The sequence below is a fragment of the Tupaia chinensis genome, unplaced genomic scaffold, assembly GCF_000334495.1.
Source record: "Tupaia chinensis unplaced genomic scaffold, TupChi_1.0 Scaffold149552_1, whole genome shotgun sequence".
Classification (NCBI taxonomy): Eukaryota; Metazoa; Chordata; class Mammalia; order Scandentia; family Tupaiidae; genus Tupaia; species Tupaia belangeri.
In genome coordinates, this window is record NW_006209397.1 from 1,180,737 (window position 1) to 1,203,656 (window position 22,920).

A 22,920-nucleotide genomic window follows, 5' to 3' on the forward strand; every position below is an offset into this window, starting at 1 on the left:
CAAACCGTAGTTTATCATGTGGGAGTCCAGTGCTTTAACCCCCATTCCACCTGCTGGCCCCATAAAACTTTTTTCCGGTCGTATCTTCAGTCCATGTTAAGCAAAAACAAAAGATATAGAATATTTCTATATTTTTTTGCTACATAAAAAAGTTTTTTTATTACCTAATCATCTATATTTCGAGTCTCAACAGTTTGTAGTTTTCTCTGCCACAATTTACTAACCTATCAAACTGTTCTGTTATATCATTAGTAAGTTTGTACTATTGAGTTCTGGAGCACTCCAGTAAACTGGCAACTGAAGAGATAAGAGCACACAGTACAAAAATAGGTCAAGAGGGAGCCAGCAAGTGGCATGGTAGTTAAAGTGCTGGACTCCCACATGGCTCATAGAAGTTCAAGTCCTAGACCCAGTGACTTGAAATACATGCCAGGTGCATGTGAATGTGTGCCCAAAATCTCAGAAGGAGAATGGAGAAGAAGAGGTTGTAGTGTGGCCATCCCTGAGGGGGAGAGTGATTTCTCACTTTCCCCTGGTCTCTCTCTAGTAAGCACATGCAACCCATGACAAAAGCCTTTAAAAAATAGGTAAACAGGACCCAGCCAGTGGCATGGTGATTAAGGCAGCTGGATCCCACGTGGTCAACTGCATTTCAGTCTCAGACCTGGCAGCTTAAGAAACACACTAGGTGGGGGCCAGCAGATGGCATACTGATTATGTTGTTAGACTCACACATGGCTGACCATGGTTCAAGGCCCAGACCCAGTGACTTTAAACTTATGTCAGACACGTGTGTGTATGTTCCCAAGATCCCAGGAGGAGAATAGAGGAGAAGAGATTATGGTATGGCCATTGTTCCAGGTGATTTCTCATTTTCCCTCTTACTGTCTCTGCCTCTGTCTATCTCTGACAAGCACATGCCCTATGGCAAACATCTTTAAAAAAACAAAAACAAAAACAAAAAATAAAGCACTCCAGGTGGGATCAGCAGGTGGCGTGGTGATTAAGGCATTAGACTCCCACATAGCTGATTGTAGTTTGAGTTCTGGACCTGGTGACTTGAAACTCACACTGGACACATGTGCATGCATATCCAAAATCCTAGGAAAATGGAGGAAAACGGATTATGGCATGGTCATCCCCCTTTAGGGGTGTTTTCTCACTTTCCCTCTCTGTGTCTCTCTCCAGTGAATACAGGAGCCCATCAGTAAGTAAAGGTTATGTGTTCTTAATAACCACATTTCAGTGGAATATTCTTGGCTGCAGTTTCTTTTATGATTTTTGAAGAACAGTCTCACAAGTTGATTTATAATATTCACACCATCTATTTTGAATGAGGAAAAATAAGAAAAATTGATAATATCTTTCTATGACACATATTAAGGGAAAAAAAAAGCTGACATTCATTGAGTGTCTATCGTAGGCATGTTACTTCACAATACTTACTTATGTCTGTCTTTTTAACTCCCAGAGGGTGCATATGCTCATCAGAGAGAGGCACAGAGGGAGGGAAAGGGAGAAAACACCTGCTAATGGGATGTAGTCATGTTACAATGCTTTCTCTTCCATTTTCCATTCTGTCAGGATTTGGGACATGCACACCCACATGTTTCTCAAGTTGCAGGGGCCAGGATGGTCAGCCACGTGGAATCCAGCTTCCTCAAACATTAGGTCTAGGTCTGGCCCTAAAACCTTTATTTAATGTGAAAATTTAAATTTACAAGGGTCAAATCTATATTAGTTTTCTATGATTTGTATAGCAAAGTATCACAGACTGGGTAGTTTAAACAATTTATTTTTTCATAATTCTGGAGACTAGAAGATCAAACTCAAGACGTTGGCAGGATTGGTTTCTTTTATGTCCTTTTTCCTTGGCTTGCAGATAGCCATCCTTTCCCTGTGTTCATATAATCTTCCCTCTGTATTTGACCCTCTAAAATTCCTCTCTTCTTATGAGGTACCAGTCATACTGGACTAAGATCCACCCTAAAAATTTCATTTTATCTTATCTCTTTAAAAATCTTATCTTGGGAGAAAAGGAACAGATAGTGGCATAGTGGTAAAAAGAAAAAAAAAAAAAACCTGTGAGGCAATACCACATGGAAAGGTTAGAAGGTTATTGGTTCCTGTCTAGAGACATCCCTGAGTATGGCAGGCATCTGTGTGGCCATGACCCAGGGCTGAACCTGGGGGCGGGTGTCCATCATGGTGTCAAGACCCTGCTGAGGTTGCTGTATCACTCTATAACTTATGGAATAGAATAAATAAACTTTTTTGAAAAAGACTTTCTCTCCAAATACAGTCACATTCTGAGGTACTGGGATTAGGACCTCAACATATGAAGGAAGAGTCACAACTCAACCTATAACAGTAAAGTAATCCATTCAGAACCACAGGAATGGTTGAATTTGCTCCTGGGGTCATCAGATTCTTTGGCCTTTGCTGTCTTACTATTCAGCAAATTAAGTGGTTTATAAATAAACATAGTCAGCATCTCTAAGAACTTATAGTAGCCAGTTGTTCCTTCTTTTTAAAATATACATTCGTAGTTGCTTTCTAATATATATGAACTCATTTTTCTACTGCCCCACAGGAATTATATATCACACACATCAATTTCTGCAAAATAATATAGAGGCAGGATGCTGAAGCACCTCTTTGGTTGTATTCAGGGAGTCGGTGCATTCTGCCTGACAACAAGGACTACGGCTTGCCCCTAGTTCAAGCCTAATGCAAGTTTTAGATGGTGATGACTGAATTATTATGTCTCTGGAAAGACAGACAGGGACAGAGAGACAGAAAGTGAGAAATCACCCTCCCCCAGTGGGATGCCCACACTGGAATCCCTTCTCCATTCTCCTCTCAGGATCTTAGGCACGCAAACACATGTATCTGGTATGAGTTTAAGCTGCTGAGTCAACTACATGGGAGTCCAATGACTTAACCATGATGCCATCTGTTGGTCCCATCCTATTCATCTTCTTAAGATGAACATTCAAATACATTAAACAGCAACAAAGAGTAACTAAACACTTCCAGGCCACAACATCTAGTAACAAACTTTTATTTTCCAAATAATATAGATACACTTGAAAAAACATTCCTGTATTAAAGTTTTATTTTTCTTCTCTATAACACCATTTGTTGGCTCATTTTTAAAGCATTCCTAATATCTCTGATTTAATAAGAGCACCTGTGAAATAACCAAATGTTCAAGATCAGCAATATTGTTTCTAATTGCATTTCATTGTCTTACTTCCAGTCATTATTGCTGAGAGACTCGTAATTCATTATCTCTGCCTGATGCAAGAAAAAAGAACATTACAGGAATCTTTGTTCCACAACATTCTTTCAGATTTAGAGGGCAGGAAGGTTAAATAGAAAAGAAGAAGGTCAAGCCAGCAAAGCAAATATCCATATTTCATAGAATCACTTGATTTACTTACCACTTTCTTTGAGGTCTGACAGAGTAGTGATTAATTTAACTCCTTCAGATAGATTTATATGCTCTAGGAAATGTCTGACCTACCCTTAGGGATGTTTTGATATAAGGTCTTTATTGTTTACAACTTGGTAATTCTTAAAAAATGAAGGAGATTAGAAATAAATACCGAATATGTGTGTGTGTGTGTGTGTGTGTGTGTGTGTGTATACACATTCATTCATTCATTCCCAGAGGTGAATTAAGCTCATGGGGTGGAGTGAGAATCTCTCAGAGAATGGTGAAAACACATAAAAAAGTTTTACTTGTTACTTTCTAACTGTTGATTCTCAAATTCTTCCAGCTTCATACCCGGTTTGCATTATCTGTACTTGACCTCAGCCGCATAGTTCTATAGATTTTCTTTTTTAGCATATTAGATTTGTCCTATTAATTTTCTAATCTGCAGCCAAGCTCAAGGAAAGGCCAGGTGTTTCATAGTAGATAGCCAAATAAATGTTAATGAAATTAGACTGCAGAAAAACAGGCATAAAAGCTTTACAAATAGAAAACAGTAAATAGATGTTAAAGAGAGTAAAATTTCCTTAATTTGCCCTATCAATCAAAATTAAAAAGCATTCTCAAGAATACCTAATAAAGTATTTTGTGTCTTATTATCTAAGTTTGCTTTCTTTATTGACTATGCCACACTTTTCTCAAGTTTTTTTGGTTAATAGAGTCCTCTAGTCATCTTAAGTAGCTTTTAAACAATTTTACTTAAAAATAAAAATGGGGGGGGTAGCAGGTGGCGTGGTGGTTAAAGGCACTGGACTCCCACATGGCCTACCATGGTCCAAATCCCGGATGTTGTGGCTTTCTTATTCCCCCTCATCCCCACCCTGTCTCTCTCTGGTCAAAACAAATAAATATATAAAGTTAAATAAAATAATTATTTTTTTAAATAAATAAAAATAAGGATGGAGGGGCATCAGGTAGTGCAGTAGTTAAGGTGCTGGACTCCCAAATTGCCAACCACAGTTTGAGTCCTAGAACCATCTCACTTTCTCTTTCTCTCTCTGTCTTTGGTTAAATTAAAAATAATAATAACACATAAAATAAATAATAAAACTAACTAACTAAATAAAAATAGGTCAATATTCTGGGATGGGAAATTGGTGGGACCTGAATTTTATCCTTTTACAGTTTTCCAACTATTTTATAATAAAAACAAAATTATCTGCATGTATGCGGGGGTTGCTACATAGATAAAATATCTAGTATTCTCAGGTATTGTATTTTGAAAACTGTCAGTGGCACAAACTATAAGTTATAAAATCTAAATAAAATTAAGTTTACAATTTTTCACATACTTAATGAAATAGCATGATATGAAGAGGAAGGTGGCTTGAGGTACTTTGAGCATATGGGAATAGTGGTTTCATCATTATACTGCCTAGGTAGAATTTAGGTTCACAGCACTCTGGAATTTGAAAAGGCATACAATAGTAAATTGATTTACTCAAAGTCTAAATTTTAGGAGGAGCTTAAATAAGGAGCCATTTCCCCAAAATGTTAGTAATAGAGGGTATATGATGTTTCTGTCACCAAAGTTGTGTTGAAGGATATGATGTTTCTGTCACCAAAGTTGTGTTGATAAACCAGCTTAGTTCTGCTGGTAATGCCTGAAGCACAAATCTTTAAGTTCTTCAAACAGGTTCTTTCCTGCCTCAGAACCTTCACATATGTTCTTCCTTCTTCCAGAATATCCTCCACCACCACCACCATCCTGGCTCACAGCACATGTGCACACATGCATGGTTTTTACATAATTAACTCCTATTTATCTTTCAGTTTTCAATTCATGTAGTGCTTCCTCAGAAAGGATTTGTGTGCATGAAAGCACTTCAAATCAGCACCTAATTACTATTCCTTTTCATAGCCTTCTATTTTCTCCCTTCATTTTACTTTCAAAAAATTTTTACTCACATATAAATGTATGCATTAATATGTTAATGTCTTCTTTCCACATTATATGCCAAAATGCAGATTATTTCTTTTTTGTTTATCACTAAAATACAGGTCCTAGTCCTTAGAAACCACTTATAATAATTTGTTGAATATATCAGTGTATGTATGACCTATTTTAGATATCATCTTATTATCTATATTAATTTTCTATCTAAAATAATGACTGGAAAAGTTTGGTCATTTCAGATATAGCTAACTCTCAAACATAAAAACACTGGCTTTACTTAGAAAAGTGACTTTCTTTAAATATAGTTCTCTTAATTAAACTAATGAAATATTGATTACACAATTTATCAATGCTGAAACTAAGTATTGAGAAAAGTGTCTTGGAAGCATCCTCTCTGTTATTTTTGACAATTTTCTGTCATGTTCACTACTAACTTCCTAGAAAACAGAATGGTACATAGCACTGATTGAGTAGGAACTCAATAAATATTTGTTGGATGAATAAATAATTATCCAGTAACTATTTAGCTACCCTAGTGGCTTCTCTTCTCTATATAATCTTAGCCTGCCTCCAAGACAGAATCTCTTGATGCTATAGTTCTTAGGACTACTGCCATTCACACAATTTCATAATCAATTTGATTTTTGACCATAGCTCTTATCACTTCTCAAATGACAATCATGTGCCAAGTACTTTGCATGCATTAGTGCTAATCCTGAATACAACAATGTATTGTAAGCACTACTACCTCCATTTTATAAATTAGACAATTCACTCAAGAATGGTTGAATGATGTATCCATGGCTATAGATCTATTATTTATCCAAGCCAGGTATCAAATACAGGCCTGTCTTCCTCAAAAGCTCATATTCACTTTGGTATGTCATGCTCTCTGCCTTAATGCTTTTTTTAATTGACACCTAAAGTCACAGAAAGAGCAGTTTCTTCATAACAACACTGAAAATGTTTCATTTACTTGCCAGATATTTAATCCAAACCAATGTTAAGCCATTGCTGTTTTTCTATGTAGATATATAAAAAATAGTTCAGTGAAATACATAGATTTATCCTAAATAAAAGTTTCCTATAATTTGACAGTCTATGACATATCTTCTTTTATTAACTCATTATAATATTTAATAACTCACTATCAGCAAATCTTTCATATCTTATCTTAATTTTAATACTGATGTTCAAACTAATTTCCTTGAAAACACTTATTTCTCCAATTAAATGTGAGAAAAACTAGCTACTGAACTGCATGTTAAAACATCTATGGAGGTTACAGGACAAATGTTAAAGCATCCTTCAAGTTCATCTTCACTCTAGAAATAATCCAAGGTTCTTTAAAATTTTCATTTAACTACTTCAAGATGGGGGCCAGAGGGTGCCCCAGTGGTAATATAAGACTGACATACATGGATACCAGCAGATGGTGTAATGGTTACATCGGTAGACTCCCACATAGTTGATGGCAGTCCAAGTCCCAGTCCCAGCAATATAAAACTCACACTAGGCATGTGTATATGTGTGCCCAAGATCTTGAGAGGAGAATGGAGAAGGGCATATGGTATGGTCACGTCTCGGGGGGGTCATTTCTCACTTTCTGTCTCTCTCATACTTTCTGGCGAGCACACATGTCCTATAGCAAAAAATCTCTCTTAAAAAAGACTGACCCACATAGAAGGTTTCATGTTCACACCTAAAGTGTATTCAGTACTTTGGGCATACACATGGCCATGACCTGGAGCTGGCTGAGGCTCACTCATGGAAGAGACAAATTTAAACAAAAAACAAAACAAAATGTAACACCTCAAAAAATGTAGTGATAATATAAACCAAATAAATATATGCACAATGTCCCCCAAAAGTTCATGGGGACCAATCTGTGGTGTAGTGGTTAAGGCCATTGGATCTCACACAGCTGACTGCACGGTTCAAGTCCCAGACTCAGTAACTTTAAAAACATGCTGGGTGCATTTGCATGCATGCCCAAAATCCCAAAAGGAAGAAGAAATGGAGGACAAGGGATTATGGATGACTATATCCCACAGGTAGTGCTTTCTTACTTTCTGTCTGCCTCTCTCTCTCTCCAGTAAGTGCATACACCATTTGACCAAAATAAAAAGTAAAAATAAATCATGGATATTATGAAAAATATACACATGAGTTTCAAAAAGTCTTTCCAAGAGGGACAAGCAGTTAGCATAATGGCTATGTCGCTGGACTCCCACGTAGTCGACCGCGGTTCGCATCCCGGACCCGGTGGCTTAAAACTCACACTGGGCATGTGTGTGTGCGTGCCCAAGATCCTGAGAGGAGAATGGAGGAGAAGGGATTGCAGCGTGGCCATCCCCCCGGGGGGTGATTTCTTGCTTTCTGTCTCTCTGTCTCTCTCTGTCTGTCTGGCAAGCGCATGCGCCCTATAGCGAAAACATCTCCAAAAAAAAAAATCTTTCCAAAAAAATAAATTCGTATTCTATTTACATTTTTCCACAAACTTTTTGAGGTCCCCTCATTGTTTTTAAATTTCTACTGGGGGGGGGATGTGGCGAAAGGAGAACACTCCTACATTGTTGGTGGGAATGTAAATTGGTCCAGCCACTATGGAAAACAATATGGAGGTTCTTCAGAGAACTTCAAATAGAACTACCATGTGATCCAGCAATTCCACTCCTGGATATCTAACCAAAGGACAAGAGAATGCTCAGTCAGAAAAGCGTTTGTACAACTGTACTTATTGCAGCAGTATTCTCGATTGCTAAGACATGGAACCAGCCCAAATGTCCACAAACAGATAAATGGATTGAAAAATGTGTGGCACATATAATCCATGGAATACTATTCAGCCATAAAAAAAAAACAAGGCCTTGAAATGTGATTGACAGAAAGTGGACAAATATGGAAGATCTGTTGCTGAGTGAAGCAAGTCAGGCTATGAAAGAGAGACATTGTATGTCTCCACTTAGCATATACTGACTGTCCACACTCTATGGTAGAGACTGAAAGTCTGAACAACATAAAAGCAATAAAAATTGTCATGAACACTAGAGACAAAGTGGAAGGAAAGCATGGGAAGGGAAGAGCGAAGGAAAGGAAAATTAGTGAAAAAAATAGAGGTAAGACATTTGTGGGAAAAAGACATAGTTTATTATCTGTTGATGAGGATGTGTATAGTATTCTCAACTGTACTGAACTGAGATGTATATCATGCCGGGTAAAGTCTCTTTAAAATCTAAATGATGCATAGCAATTGAATATATAAATAATAATAATAATAATAATGAAAAAAAAATTCCACTGGGTTCAAGCACTTGCTGAAAAGAGAGAATAATGAAAAGACAGAGAGAGAAAGAAGGCGAAAGCACTCCTCGATGGGTATGGTCAAATTACAATTCCCCTCTCCATTTCTTTATCCTGTCAAGATTTTGGGCATACATGTTCATGTGCCTGGTATGCTTTTCAAACCCCTAAAGCAACAATTGTAACCACATGGTTGGCCATGTGATGTCTCTCTCATAACCACTAGGCCTTAACCACTAGTCCCTTCACATTCTAACACTGCAAGTCTTCACTAATATTACCTTTGTATTTTAGTACTAGTTATTAATAGAGGGCTAGACAGATGACAACTTGAAAACAAATACATAGATAAATAATTTTAATAAAACAAGATTTGGGGGCCAGCACCTGGCGTGGTGGTTAAGGTGCTGGATCCCACATGTTTGACTCTGTGGTTCAAGTCTTGGACCCAGGAACTTGAAAAATATACTGTGTGTGTGTGTGTGTGTGTGTGTGTGTGTTTGCCAAAAATCCCAAGATAATGGATGAGAAGAGACTGTGGTGTGGCTATCCTCTCAGGGGGTGATTTCTCACTTTCTATATCTCCCTCTGTCTCTGTATCTCTCTGTCTCTCTCTAGTAAGTGCATGTACCCCATGGTGAAAATTTAAAACAAAAACAAAGTTGTATTGAGGTTGTCTCTTTTTCTATCTCTCTTTCATTGAAGAAACAAACTTATTAAAAATGACATGTTTCAAGAAAACAAAATTTATTCTGTAACTGTCTCTGTGGTACCAGTGAGCTACGTATGACATGGTGAAAGCCTCTTAATTTCTTACTTTCTATTTTTTAATCTATAGAGTGTAGGGAGGGAAGGCTACACTAGAGGACTATGTCCACTTAAGTTTTAAAAAAACATAAATCTCTACTGCCTGACTCTTACATATTGATTTAATTCCAGTTTAGGAAAATTATGGAATGCATAATCAGAAGATATGATCTTCAGCTTTTATAAATGTCTATAAAAAGTTGTCACTCATTTCACAGTGGATAAATTATGACAGGATCAAAAAGAAAATGTTTCAGTGTTACTAGCTTACAGTTTTAATCACACAATTTAAGAGAAAAACAACATAAACTATTTTAGAGTAATCCAAGTATTAGGTGGACAGTGTTGCTTAATTCCAAGTCATCTTTTCCCACTTAAACACAATGTGTAGACTCCCTACCTCTAACAAGGCATAATTTAGGGCACCAAACCTCTAATCAACCTAATACCCAGCTCTCTGTCCTTCGATTATTTACTCCACTGGAAGACAATTTCATTAACCCCCTCCTGTGTAATAATTTGCTGTGCCACATGTTCAAGAAAAAAATTTTCTAGCTATTCAATTATGTGACTATAGGAAATGACAAGTGTTTTCTAAAATTCACCAAGGAGATGAACTCTGACACCTGGCCTATTTGTACTAGCTTAAAATAATGAGGGCTTCTTTTTGTCCATCTGCATGAGAAATTTAGAATTTTAACATTCTATTAAAAACACAGTGATATTTGAGGACTTGGCACATTAGAGCATCTCATGACATTTGCATTTCAGAAATGGATCTGTATTGGAAGATAACGAGAAATTCATCTAGAGTAAGTATAGTGCAGAATCCAAGCATCCAGTGCTTTAATCTCTGCATTACTGATTTTATCTGAAGGATTCGGCAGTTCTCCCTATAATTGGGTTGTGTCTTTACCAACGGAAGAGTTTAACTGCCTCCACAGGGTTGAAAACAATTACTGAGGGTTTTTCAGCATAGGCAGACATTGGAAAGAAAATTACCCAGTGATTTGGGGCTTAGTGAAAAAAGGCCAAAAGCAGGTGCTCTGTGGGACAGCTGTCACTGACAGAAGAATGCCCTTGTAAGCTTACCTAGCAACTAGGAGCTATCACGGGAATTTTTTCCAGCTGCACAATCACTAAATGGGGCATATAGACAGATACATTTACAGAGGTGAGTTTTTGACTCTTTCTACTTTAAAATAAGCCAAATCATAAAATGGTCAAAGAGGCAATTGTTTTCTCAATGTGTTTAGATCATCTGAAGCTCTGGTCATTTAGACTGCTCAACAATATATACAGACAATTCTTTCAAAGTCATTCAATTAAATACCTGTTATAAAGAGATACTATAAAAGGTGCTGAGTACACAACAATGAATAAATAAGACACATTCCTACCCCCTCAATTCACTCAGAAGATAGTAGGAGGACAAACATATAAATGGATTTAGTATCATATGTGCCAATAGAGAGAGGCACAAGTTATTAAGGCCATACTCATGCAGGCATCCAACCTACCCTGGAGGTTCATAAAGATTTCCCGAAAGAGGATAACTTGAGCTAAGGACTGACATATTAACGGTTTGATGATCATTTGGGTGAGGAAGTACTACATTTTTAAAAAATTAAATTTTATTTATATTTAATCACTGTATAATTTACAATGTGTAAAATGCTTTTTTCAAGGATGAATACAGTTTGTTAGTCCAAAGATATTACCATTTGCATGATAATCAACAGATAACTTTTAATTTCTCTCTGTGTTAAGCGTTTCTCACCCACTCCGATTCCTTACCTCCCCCCACTGCACCACTATCCAGAGCCTTCCATATTCATTTTTTGCATTTTAATTTTTTTACATACATTCAATCACATTATTTAGTTTACAAAGTGAACATTTCAATATGTGAACATTTCTCCCCAGTCCAGTTGATCAAAATATCTTTAACAGATAACACCACACCTCCCCATTCTGTCAATGCTCTGCCTCCATATCCCTCCTCCAAATGACCTTCCTTAGGTCCTGCTTCTCCACACACACTTCCACATTCTAAGTAGAGTAAATAGCAAGTTCAGAGCTCAGGGGTGGCAATGAACAATACTTGAAGGTGATACACACAATACCATACTGCGGTAGAAGCTAAGTTTGAAGAAACAAAACATGGAAATTAGCTTGTTTTCTTCTTAATTAATGTCATTTTCTATAAAAGTCAAATGAAGAACAGTGTGAGTTAATTGAGAAAACTGAATAATTAAAGGTTTGATGCAACAATGGTGAGTTTGTAGAGGAGGTAGAGAGGCCAAGTAACTACATGAAATATGATTCCAAAATTTTGTTTTTATTTTAAGAATCTGCAACTGACTGAGGTGCCAGGAGACAGTCATTGGCCTGATTCAGGTTGTGTGTATGTGTGCATGCATGTGTGTTGTCATCATTATGTTCTTGACAGCTATTTGAATGTACCACAAAGATAAAATGTATTGATCAGCCAAGCTATTTTGACACAATCAATCAGTACCTATCCGGTTCCCTCTTTTTCCCTCCTCTCCTTTATACTGTGTCTTGTGTAGGAAAAAAAAAGTTACAAGGCAGTTTAGCAGTTTACAGGGTTGCAATGCAGTATGGTAAACTATTATAAACTGAAGATAAGTGAGAAAATGAAATGAAGGAAAAAATGAAAGCAATAAAGTAGGAGAGAACTAAGTGTGTAAAGTTAGTCAGGAAGAACATTCCATAAAATACTATACCATAGGAAAATGTAGGCCACAATGTTGATGCTAAGCTTTCTGGCAAGCACCATGCAGAAGGATACACTGTTACATGATTTAGAGTGTCTGCTTAGTAAGGAGAAGCACCACTTGTCCTATACTTAATTTCTCATATGGGAAGGCACTACAACTGAATTTATCAAAGTATACCTAACCCATAAAGAACACAAACTAGCTTTAATTTCCAGTGGATTTATGAACATCTTGAACTTTTTTCTAAGTGTCCTAAGTAGGTAATTCTTTCTTTTCATGGTATAGGTTGAGTCTCTCTTTTTTTTTTTTTTTGCTATAGGGCACTTGCACTCAACAAAGAGTCAGAAAGCAAAAGGGAGAAATCACCCCCTGGTGGGGATGGCTACGCTCCAATCCCTTCTCCTCCATTCTCCTCTCAGGATCTTGGGCACACACACACACACACACGCCCAGCATGAGTTTAAGCCACCAGGTCCGGAACTCGAACCACGGGTGACTACATGGTAGTCCAGTGATATAGCCATTATGCCAGCTGCTGGTCCCGAGACTCATTTTATTTAGCTCAACGAGTTTGGTAAATTTCTAAGAGACCTTTAAAAGGGAAAATTGATAATCATTATTCCATAATGCTATTCCTCTAGAAACATGCACTGATGCTTTTATTCCTTTGAAATCTTCTCCCCATGATGACCTATATCTCTCCTATCACCTAGCAACTATCAGCCTGCCTGTATTGTAATGCAAGATTTACTATATATGATTATATTGTAGAACAGAAAAGGATAAAATATACTGAAGTGATACTTGTCCATTACCCAGTAATTCTCCCATAGGATAGGAAAAATTTAGGTTGAAGAATACTATAGATCACAATTATGTTGTTGGTTTCAACCATAGTAAATGGCATCTCATCAGTATCAGGTACCAAAGTTGTTAATTCCCATGAAAAGTGAAGACAAGTAACTGAAATGCAGAAAATGAAGTTATATAGTGCAAATGCACTTCTGAAGAATCACAATAATGTTATAAACATACTATCTCCACTGAAGACAGAAATATTCAAAAAAATCAAATTTATTACCTTAAAGTTTTTTTTTTTTGGGTGGGGGGGCTTATTTACTTGTTGAAAAGATTTTGATTCAAAAGTAAAAGGTTAGTTGGGTGTTCAGAGTGTCACAGTTTTGTGCTGAGGGTTACAGGGTTTTGTGCTGTGGTCACAATCAAGTGTGATGTGGGCCCTTGAGGCTTAGTTCTGGCTTAAAGTGTGGTGTTCACTAAACAGCATTACTCTAAACACCAACCTACTCCCAATACGCTATGACAAACTGTAGGCAAAATCTTACCTGTCACAAATAGAAATCCTATATAAAAATAAGTGCATTTCACTTGTCAACTTTGTTCTGTAGTTCCTGTGAAAGGAATGGCCATATGGCCAGGGAATCATCAATCTAAGAAGTCTTACCTGTGAAAATGAAACTTAGCTAATTAAGATAAGCAAAATGTGAATTGTAAAACAGAGATACACATTTTTGCCCTGAGCTTTAAAATTCATCAGGGCTCCATGTTTTGGGGGACATTTTGGTGCCTCTGCAATAGGAAGACTAGTCGTGAGAAAAATGTGAGAATGTGCACACTGCTGGTTGAAGTAGCCCCAATATCCTTTACAGGAATGCTGAATGTACTTCATTGGAAGGCACCTCAAGGAATGTTTTTCACTGCACTGTTTATATAAATTTCTTAACTAGATAGCACAGTTGCAATATTCTGAAATACCTCTTGATCATATTTTTAAATAGGAAACAACTTCTAAATATCCCTTTCAACAACTTATATATTTGTGTGTCTAAAGGATATTAAAGATGATATTTTAAAGATAACTCTTTTCTATCTAGCAAGGAGAAGTTATAATGAATAAAAACAAGCACCAATCAAGTCCAAAATCATAATTCTCAAATAATTATCCTGATAGTTGTTCAAGGTGATGGCGACATTTCTTACAGAGAATTTATTAGGAAAACAGTTCTGGAAGGGACCATTAATAAACAATAGAATTATATCTCTAATTAAATTTTTCCTTCATGGGCTATTCTGTGTTCTATACACTTCCTGGTACCAGGTTACATACTTAGGGTAGTAACTCTTTCAGTGAACTAACCAGCGCAACATTTGTAAAGTCCTTTTCATTCCTGTGGCAGTACCTTCATTCAGGCAACACTAAGGGATCTCTAAACTGGTCTCTGCCTTAAGCACCTCAACACCTTGGGAGGCCTAACAAAATGTACCTGATTAATTACTAGTCCTTTTGTTTATTTTGCATAATAAGAATTTCAAATACTGCTCTTAAACTTGAATTTCCAACCCTGATATGAATTGCAAATATATTCTTTTTTTCTTAACAGATGAATAAATTTCCCACTGTGACTCATAACCTTTTGACTTATGTTAACAACATTGAGGCTGACTGGCATTAGGTAAACCTGGATGCCTGTCTTGTTTCAGTATCAGTTTGAAAGCAACCAGGTTGTCTAAGGGAAAAAAGTAGGGAGCAGATGGGCTTTTCAGAAACCTCATGATCTTCTCTCTCCTGAAGTTTCCCCTTGAGACAAAGGATAAAAGTAATCCAGAAGAAAGCAAGAGTCATAGTAAAATAAAACATTTTATTTCCAGTTAGTAGAAGTGTATCTTTGTGAAATTGATGCATTGCCAACAAAAGCTTTGTGGGTACCAGATTTAGGTGATGAATCATGTAATGTGGATATTGATTTGGACTCTGATAATTAAATCTAAGTTGCTTAGCCCAGTTGACACATTTCTTCTTTCCCTGAAGGTAATCCCTTCTGTGATAAAGAAGTACTGAGACCTCCAGGCAGTGAAGGACTTCTTTAGCCTAATAACTTATATAGTATTTCCTTAACATTTCTTTTAGTTTGACATTCACCACCTTCTTGCACATTTCCCACATGTCTGGTCTGGCTATTTTTTAATGACTTGACCTCTTTCACTTCTTAAGAACATCCTTTCCCATAATGGCTGGGCAATTTCCTTGAGAGGCCACTAGGAGGCAGCTCATGCATAACAAAGTCTCTGCTAAACTATAGAACAAATTACCAAATTGCTTAGCTATCTTAAGTACTCTTTTATAACATTGCTCAAGGCTCTCTAGAGCCACACTAGGGCTTTAAAGCAAGTCATTAAAGTATTAGGTTTGTGAAACTCCCCTGAACTCCTAAAATAGGGCTCAAGGTCTTTCTAGAATAACTTTGGGTTAAGGCAATGTCCCAACTCATATGACCAGGAGTCTAACAACTCTACATTACTTTGTGTAATTTTTCACACAATTTGAAGAGATTAAAAGCATATCTGGATTAAAGTTTGTTGGCATCAGAGATTGGGTGTGTAAATTTATACGCAAGACTATGCAAACAATGGTTACAATGTGGGAAAGGCACTATTACAGTCCAGTTATGGAAGCCAAAACCCTGGAAATCATCCTTAACATTCCCTAAAATCTATAGCCACATCTTACCATCAATTTCTATTGATTTCTACCTTCCAAGTAAATCAATTCTGTCCACTTCTCTGTATCCCTGCCTCTGGCACCCTAGTCCAATGAACCATCCATTATTGGAGTACAACACAGGCTCAGCCTCCTAACTCTTCTCCTTGCATTCACACTTGTCCATTACAATGTATATCTAATATTGCAATCAGAGTAATATTTTATTTTAATTTTTTAGAGAGATTTTTCTGCCATGGGGTGTGTGTGCTTGCCAGAGAGATAGAAACAGAGAGAGAAAGAAAGAAAAAAAAAATCACACCCCAAAGAGGATGGTCACACTGCAATCCCTGCTCCTTCCTTCTCCTCTTGGGATCTTAGGCATGCAAGCACAGAGTACGGTGTGAGGTTTAAGCTGACAGGTCCAGGACTTGAATCGCAGCCAACTACATGGAAATCTAGTGACAATCATTATGCCATCTGCTGGTCCCAAGAGTGATATTTTAGAAACACATATGCTTTAATGATGCCCTGCTATTCTTAGGGTGAAGACCAAAATTCTCAATCTGGTTTGTGAAGGCCCTAAGTGACTCTGCCTAGCTGTCCAACCTAACCTCTTACCCTTCCCAGAGTTCTACGTATTCCAACAACAGAGGGCTTCTGTCAGTTCTAACACTCCCTATGCTCATTTATATCTCAGGGCTTTTATATGTATGTACTGTTACTTCTACCTAGCTTGTACTTCTGCACTCTCATCCTGTTTTACCTGCTTAATTTTTATTCAGCACTCAAATTACTTCTGAAATGTCAGTCTTTATTGGAAATTTGTCTTCAATCTATGCCTCCCACAGAGCATATCATGTCCCATTGGTATATAACAGCTTCTTGTACTTTTCCTTGTTATTAGCTCCATTTTAATTACACATTTGTATAATTATTAGGATTGATGTCTATATCTTAGAATCTAAGCTCTAGAATCTAAGTTCAGTTCATGAGCTATACTTTAGTCATCATTTAACATCCAAAGACCCATAGTAGGTGCTCAGTGGTGATCTGTAGATGGATAAACAAAAGAATAAATTAAATGAACAACTGATACTGGTACCTAAAAGAGACCCACAGGTGCTGTGTGCTAATATCTACTGAGTTATGAATGAGTAATCCTTGACCAACTTCCAATAAATTCACCAGAGGCATGGAATTTTACAACAAAGACTAAAAGAAAGCTAGTATTATAGTTATTGATGATATTTATTATTATTTTATTATTATTCAAATAAAGGCCATGAATAGACAGAGAAAATGCGTAGGTCATAATTAGGAGATAACGAAAGTCAGTGGAATGTTGTGACTAAGAGGAACAGAGCCTTGCCTTGGTAGCATAGGTGGTAGGATGATGTTGCACTATAATAGAATCATATGAGAAAGCCTGGGTTCACATGCCAGGTAGACCTGAACATGCCAGGCACATCTGTGATGCTGGCTGGTTGGAGATCTGGGAAAGGAAGGAATCGCAACATAGTAAGACCCCACTGAAGATGTCTCTATTTCTCTTTCTTTTTCATGGTGGAAATAGATGGGAAAACTTCCAAAAAATAATAAAAATGAATAAATATTTTTAAAATATGGAGGAACAAAACTTTGGTAGATTCACATTTTGATAATCTTTAAATGCTGGGTACAACATGGCCCACTAACAGCCAAATGCCATATATGAGTAGGTAAGGAATGCAGTATGTACAACTGTGAATTGTAGTAAAGATAGAGAACAGATGGGAGTAGTTGGTTTGAATTTAGCTGGTTTAAAATACAGTCAGTTTCTCATGATAGCCAAATAATATAAACAACCCAGGTGTCTATTAGGAGGAGAATGGTTAAACAAATTTTGTGGTATGCATATAATGGAATACTACTCAGAAATAAAAATGAGTGGATTGGGGCTGGCAGGTGGCATGGTGGTTGAGGGTGCTGGATTCCCACATGGCCAAGTATGATTCAAGTCCCGAACCTGGTGGCTTGCTTTCTTGCTTTCTCTCTGTCTCTCTCTGGTCAAATAGAAATAAATAAATACATAAATAAATAGGTGGAATAATTCTTTAAAATAAATGAGTGGATTATTGATGCAAAAAAGCAATTGACTAAATTCAGCACATTTTGAATTCATGAAAACACTAAGCAAACTAGGAATGAAAAAAAAAACTCAATATAATAAAGGCCATATATAAAAGCCCATAGCAAATATCATATTCAGTGGTGAAAAACCAAAAATTTTTCATCTAGGATGGAGAACAACACAAGCATGCACACTTTTATAATGTCTATTCAACATCATATTTGTAGTTCAAACAAGAAAAGTTAAGTAAGAAAAAGAAATAAAAAGCATCTAAGTTAGAAATAAAAATGCAAAATAATCTCTGCATATATAGCAATTTCTAGAGCACACACACACAAAAAAATCTTTAATAGAAGAACTCAGAAAAGTTGCAAGATACAAAATCAGCACACAAATATCAATTGTACTTCTGTACATTAACAATGAACAATCAAAAAAGGAAACTAAGATTCTGTTACATTTGAACAGAATCCTAACCTGTTTCCTGGCTTTCAGTTTTAAGCAAAGTTCCTTAACATTTCTTTGATTTCATTAAAACTGGTTTTCTTCATAGTACCAAGTGAGCCTGCTATTGAAAGTAGTTAGATTATTTAAGAAATTGTGTGATCAATACAGTGTGGGGGGAAAGGAATGGAAGACAACTGTAGACACCAGAGATGGTGTGAGAAGAGGGTAGGAAAGGACAGAGGGTCAGAAATAGGGGTAAAAAAATATTAGAAATTAGAAATGGAATTTTTTTTATAATAACATGCATGATTAAGCCACTATGTAGTGTATTCTGGATGAGAAATCACATTTTGTATGCTGTGACGATGCTTAGGGAATGAATGTAAATTAAGTTTAAAAAGTTTCATTAAAAAAAATCTGTTTTTCTTGAAATTAAAAAAATGCATTAAAAATACCTATTCGATGACTGCAGTTAAGATATATAGCCCCAGCTAGGTGCTACTTTATAGGAAGTTCATTCTATTCACAGAGGCTTATGCCTAAAGTTGGACTTGTGTTCATGGAAATATATACATCAGTTATGCTTCCTATGAAAATATTTAGATTAATTAAGATCTTTAGTGACTCAATAAAATGTTGGTGGCGGGAGTATAGAAAGCAACCATAGATACCAGAGACAGTGTAGGAGGAGAGTGGGAGATGGCAGAGGGTAAGAGATAGGGAATCAAGGATGGGGAAAAAAAGCAAAACATACAGGAAACAAGAAATGGAAAATTATTTGCTGATGATAACATGTATGTTGATGGACTTGACTGAGCCAATATACAGTGTACTCTGGATGGAAAATCTCATTTTGTATGCTGTATTGATGTACAGTGAATGAATATAAATAAATTTAAATTAAAAAAAGAAAACTAAGGAAACAATTTCCCTGAAATAGGAAGTAAGACTCTCATTCCAGGGGCAACCTCCCTATACTCTGAGGAAAGAAATTAAGATGCAAAGAACACAGAAAAGAAACTGAACAGGTGTTGTTTGTAAATGCTTTCCCAATGCCCAGTTTATTACCATTAGGTTATTTCCTTTTGACCTCAGATCCTTCTGCCTGGCTGTCCATAAAAATAGAAAGACTTCCTGTTTCTTTGGGTCTTCATTTCTAAAGGTTCCTGTATCATGTGAAACTTAGGTCAAGTAAATGTTTTTTTTTTTTTTCTCATATTAATCTGTTTTTTGATATAGGAGTCTCAGCCACAAACCTTGTGATTGATGAGGGAAATCTATTTTCTCCTCTAAAAAAAAAAAGGAGAAGTGCATTTGGAGTTAGGGCATGGAGGATTAGGGATATGAGATTTATTATGTAAATTTTATCTCATGAAAGAGACAATAAATGAATATTAAAATTTAGGTGATGATATATATTCTGCAGAGTAAAGAGTACTGATAGCTGAAACTTACTCTGAATATATTAAAAATAAGATACATTCAGCCAGCCAGGTAGTGTTGTGGTTAAGGCAGCTGGATCCCACATGGCCAACTGAGCAGTTCAAGTCCTGGACTCAGTGACTTGAAAAACATGCAGGTCACAGTTACGTGTGTGCCCAAAATCTTGAGAGGAAAATGAAGGAGAGGACACTGCAGTGTGGCCATCCCCCCTGGGACGTGCCTGCCCACTTTCTCTCTCTCTTTCTCTCACTGAGTGAATATGCATGCACCACATAACAAAATTATATATATATATATATATATATATATACACATATATATATGGCTGGACAGAAAAATAGATAAATGCCCAGATATATGGAAAAGCAAAAATAACAAATTATTAACTGCAGAGAGTATGGTTTCCCAGGATATAGGTGCTTACAGAATAAATTTTAGAATGTTTTTCTCTCTGTTTGAAAGTTTCCTTAATGAATAATTGAAAAAAAATATATATATAATCAATAATCATTTTAGCCAAGTTCTAGCACCCCAAGGGCCCTATATAGGCCTCAATTATACCTTATACAGACTCTGACCACAGTACTTATCAAATGTTACAGCTTTTAGCTGTTTTACCTTACAACTTTTTCCACTTTACTAGAATAGGTTGAGGAATGAGATTGTGTCTTATCTCTATTTACAGTGTCTAGAACACTATCACATAGTAAATATTTTAAAAAGCTATTAAATAAATCCTCAGAGAAGTGGTCAGTAAATAACTACATTCTTTCAATTGACAAGCATTTTCTCGGTTCCTATAGCTATCATTAATTGAGTGCTTACTACACACCAAGTGCTTTGTTGTACATTTAAAACACATTACGTCATTTAAATTTCAAAACATGGTATGACTTATATAACTTGTTTTATGGGTGAAACAAGTAGAACTCTGGGAAGTTAAATATTTGACCTAAGGTCACAATACCAGTAAGTGATAGAATTGGGTTTCAGTTTCTAACTCCAAAATCCTTCCTCTGAACCCTTTTAAACTCTACACTACTAGACAGTAATTCAATGGTTTCTGATTTTTTTTTTTTTAGTGTACTGTGTTAGGCACTAGGAAAGCCAAAAGAAAATAGACTTGGGGGAAAGACACAAAATGTATGGCAAGCAAATGTGTATGTCCAGACAAATTTTCATACCACAAATAATGCACATAAAATTTTTCTTGAAAGCTTTAGGGAGATTTGGGGGAGTGACTGAATTATGTGTCCTCTCCCACTACATTCACTTCAGTGCCCACACACATACTCGCTTCTCGCTTCTGCTTCCCAAGTAACTGCTTTCATCAGCCAGGAAAATCAAAGAAAAAGCAGCCTTCTTCTCTGTAGCTGTTCTGGACCATTTGGGGTAGGCACTTGAATGCATTCTTTTGCAAATGATTGCTTTGCCTCAGGAGAGAGATTAATTGGTTTCCATGGTCAGCTACCTTCTTAGAGAAAAATCTGTCAAGAGAGAATAATTAGGGAAAGCAAAACCCTGTATGTGCGTATTTTTTAAAGCAGTATTGAGAATTCTGGTTGAAAAATTCTGTTTGTATATGACAAACTTCTTACCCAATTTATTCTGCACTAAAAGGGATTTCAAAATTGGAACTTGAGCCGTTACATTTTGGGGTACCTAAAGGGATAGTTTTCTTTAATTATGTTAATTTGTATGTTGCAATAAATTATAATAATTAGAATTACTGGGCATTTATTATGGGACAGGTCTTGTACTACAGGCTTTACATATTCAAAGATACAATTTTCACAACTTTATGAGGAAGGCACTATTATTATTAATCTCATTTTACAAATAAAGATGTTTGGTGTCAGTAAGATGATAAAAGAAAAAATAAGTCAATTTAATAGAGTAGAGCTTTACTAGAGCAAATTTTAATATGACTTAAATTGGGCAGTTGTCTCCAGACTTCCAGACAACTCCAGCCGGCCTTGTGTTCAATTGGCATTTAAGTCAGCAGAACAGGAAAGTACTGTATAAAAAACGTGAGAGTGAGGTAGAGAAAAGGTAAAGGACTTGCCCAATGTCATAGGGGAAGTGCTTTAGCCATTTCTAGTCATAATTGACTTCAAAGTCTATGTGCTTAATTATTCTACTACACAAAGAGATTGATTCAGTCCCATCATACAAGAGGGAAGAAATTAGAGTCATCCCAACAAAACATTTAGCAACAGCAAGCAAAATGGGAGAAAATATTTCCAAATCATATTTCTGATAAGGTACTTTTATCTAGAATATATAAAGAATTCTCACAACTCATAATAGAAAGATAAAAACCCAAGTAAATTTTCAAAATATCTAAATGAGCATGTATCTAGAGAACATAAAAATGCCCCAAAACATGTGAAAAGATGTACATCATTAGTCATAAAGAAAATTCAAATCAAAACCACAACGAGATAACACCATACTCTCTAGAATAGCTAGAGTTAAGAAGATGGGTAATACCTGTTGACAAGGATACAAATAGAAACTTCATATATTGTAGTGTAATATAAAATGGTGAAGTTACTTTAAAAAAATATTTGGCTCTTCCTCAAAATGTTAAACATTAAGTTACTATATGGCCCACTAATTTCACTCCTAAGTATATATCCAAGAAAATTAAAAACAGGTTTACTCAAAAACTTGTGAAGTGGTCACAGCAACATTATTAAAAATGGTCAAAAAGTAGAAATTAAAAAAATGTCCATTAGTTGATGAATGGATAATAAAATATGCTATATCATACTAGGAAATATTATTTGTCAGTAAAAACAAATGTGGCACTGATACATGCTATAGTATAGACTAACTTTGAAAACATTATGCTAATTGAAAGAAACCATTGACAAAAGACCACTTATTATATAACATTTATATGAAATGCTCAGAACATGTTAATCTATAAAGCATAAGGAGTGATGGCTAAAGAGTGAAGGAGTGTGTAGTTTCTTTCTGGGGTATTGAAAATGTTCAATAATTAAGCTGAGGTAATGGTTACACTACTCAGTAAACATACTGAAACTCACTGAACTACACATTTTAAAAATGGGTGAATTTTGGGACCAGCAGTTAGCATAATAGCTATGTTGCTGGACTCCCATGTAGTCCACCACGGTTTGAGTCCCGGAACCAGTGGCTTAA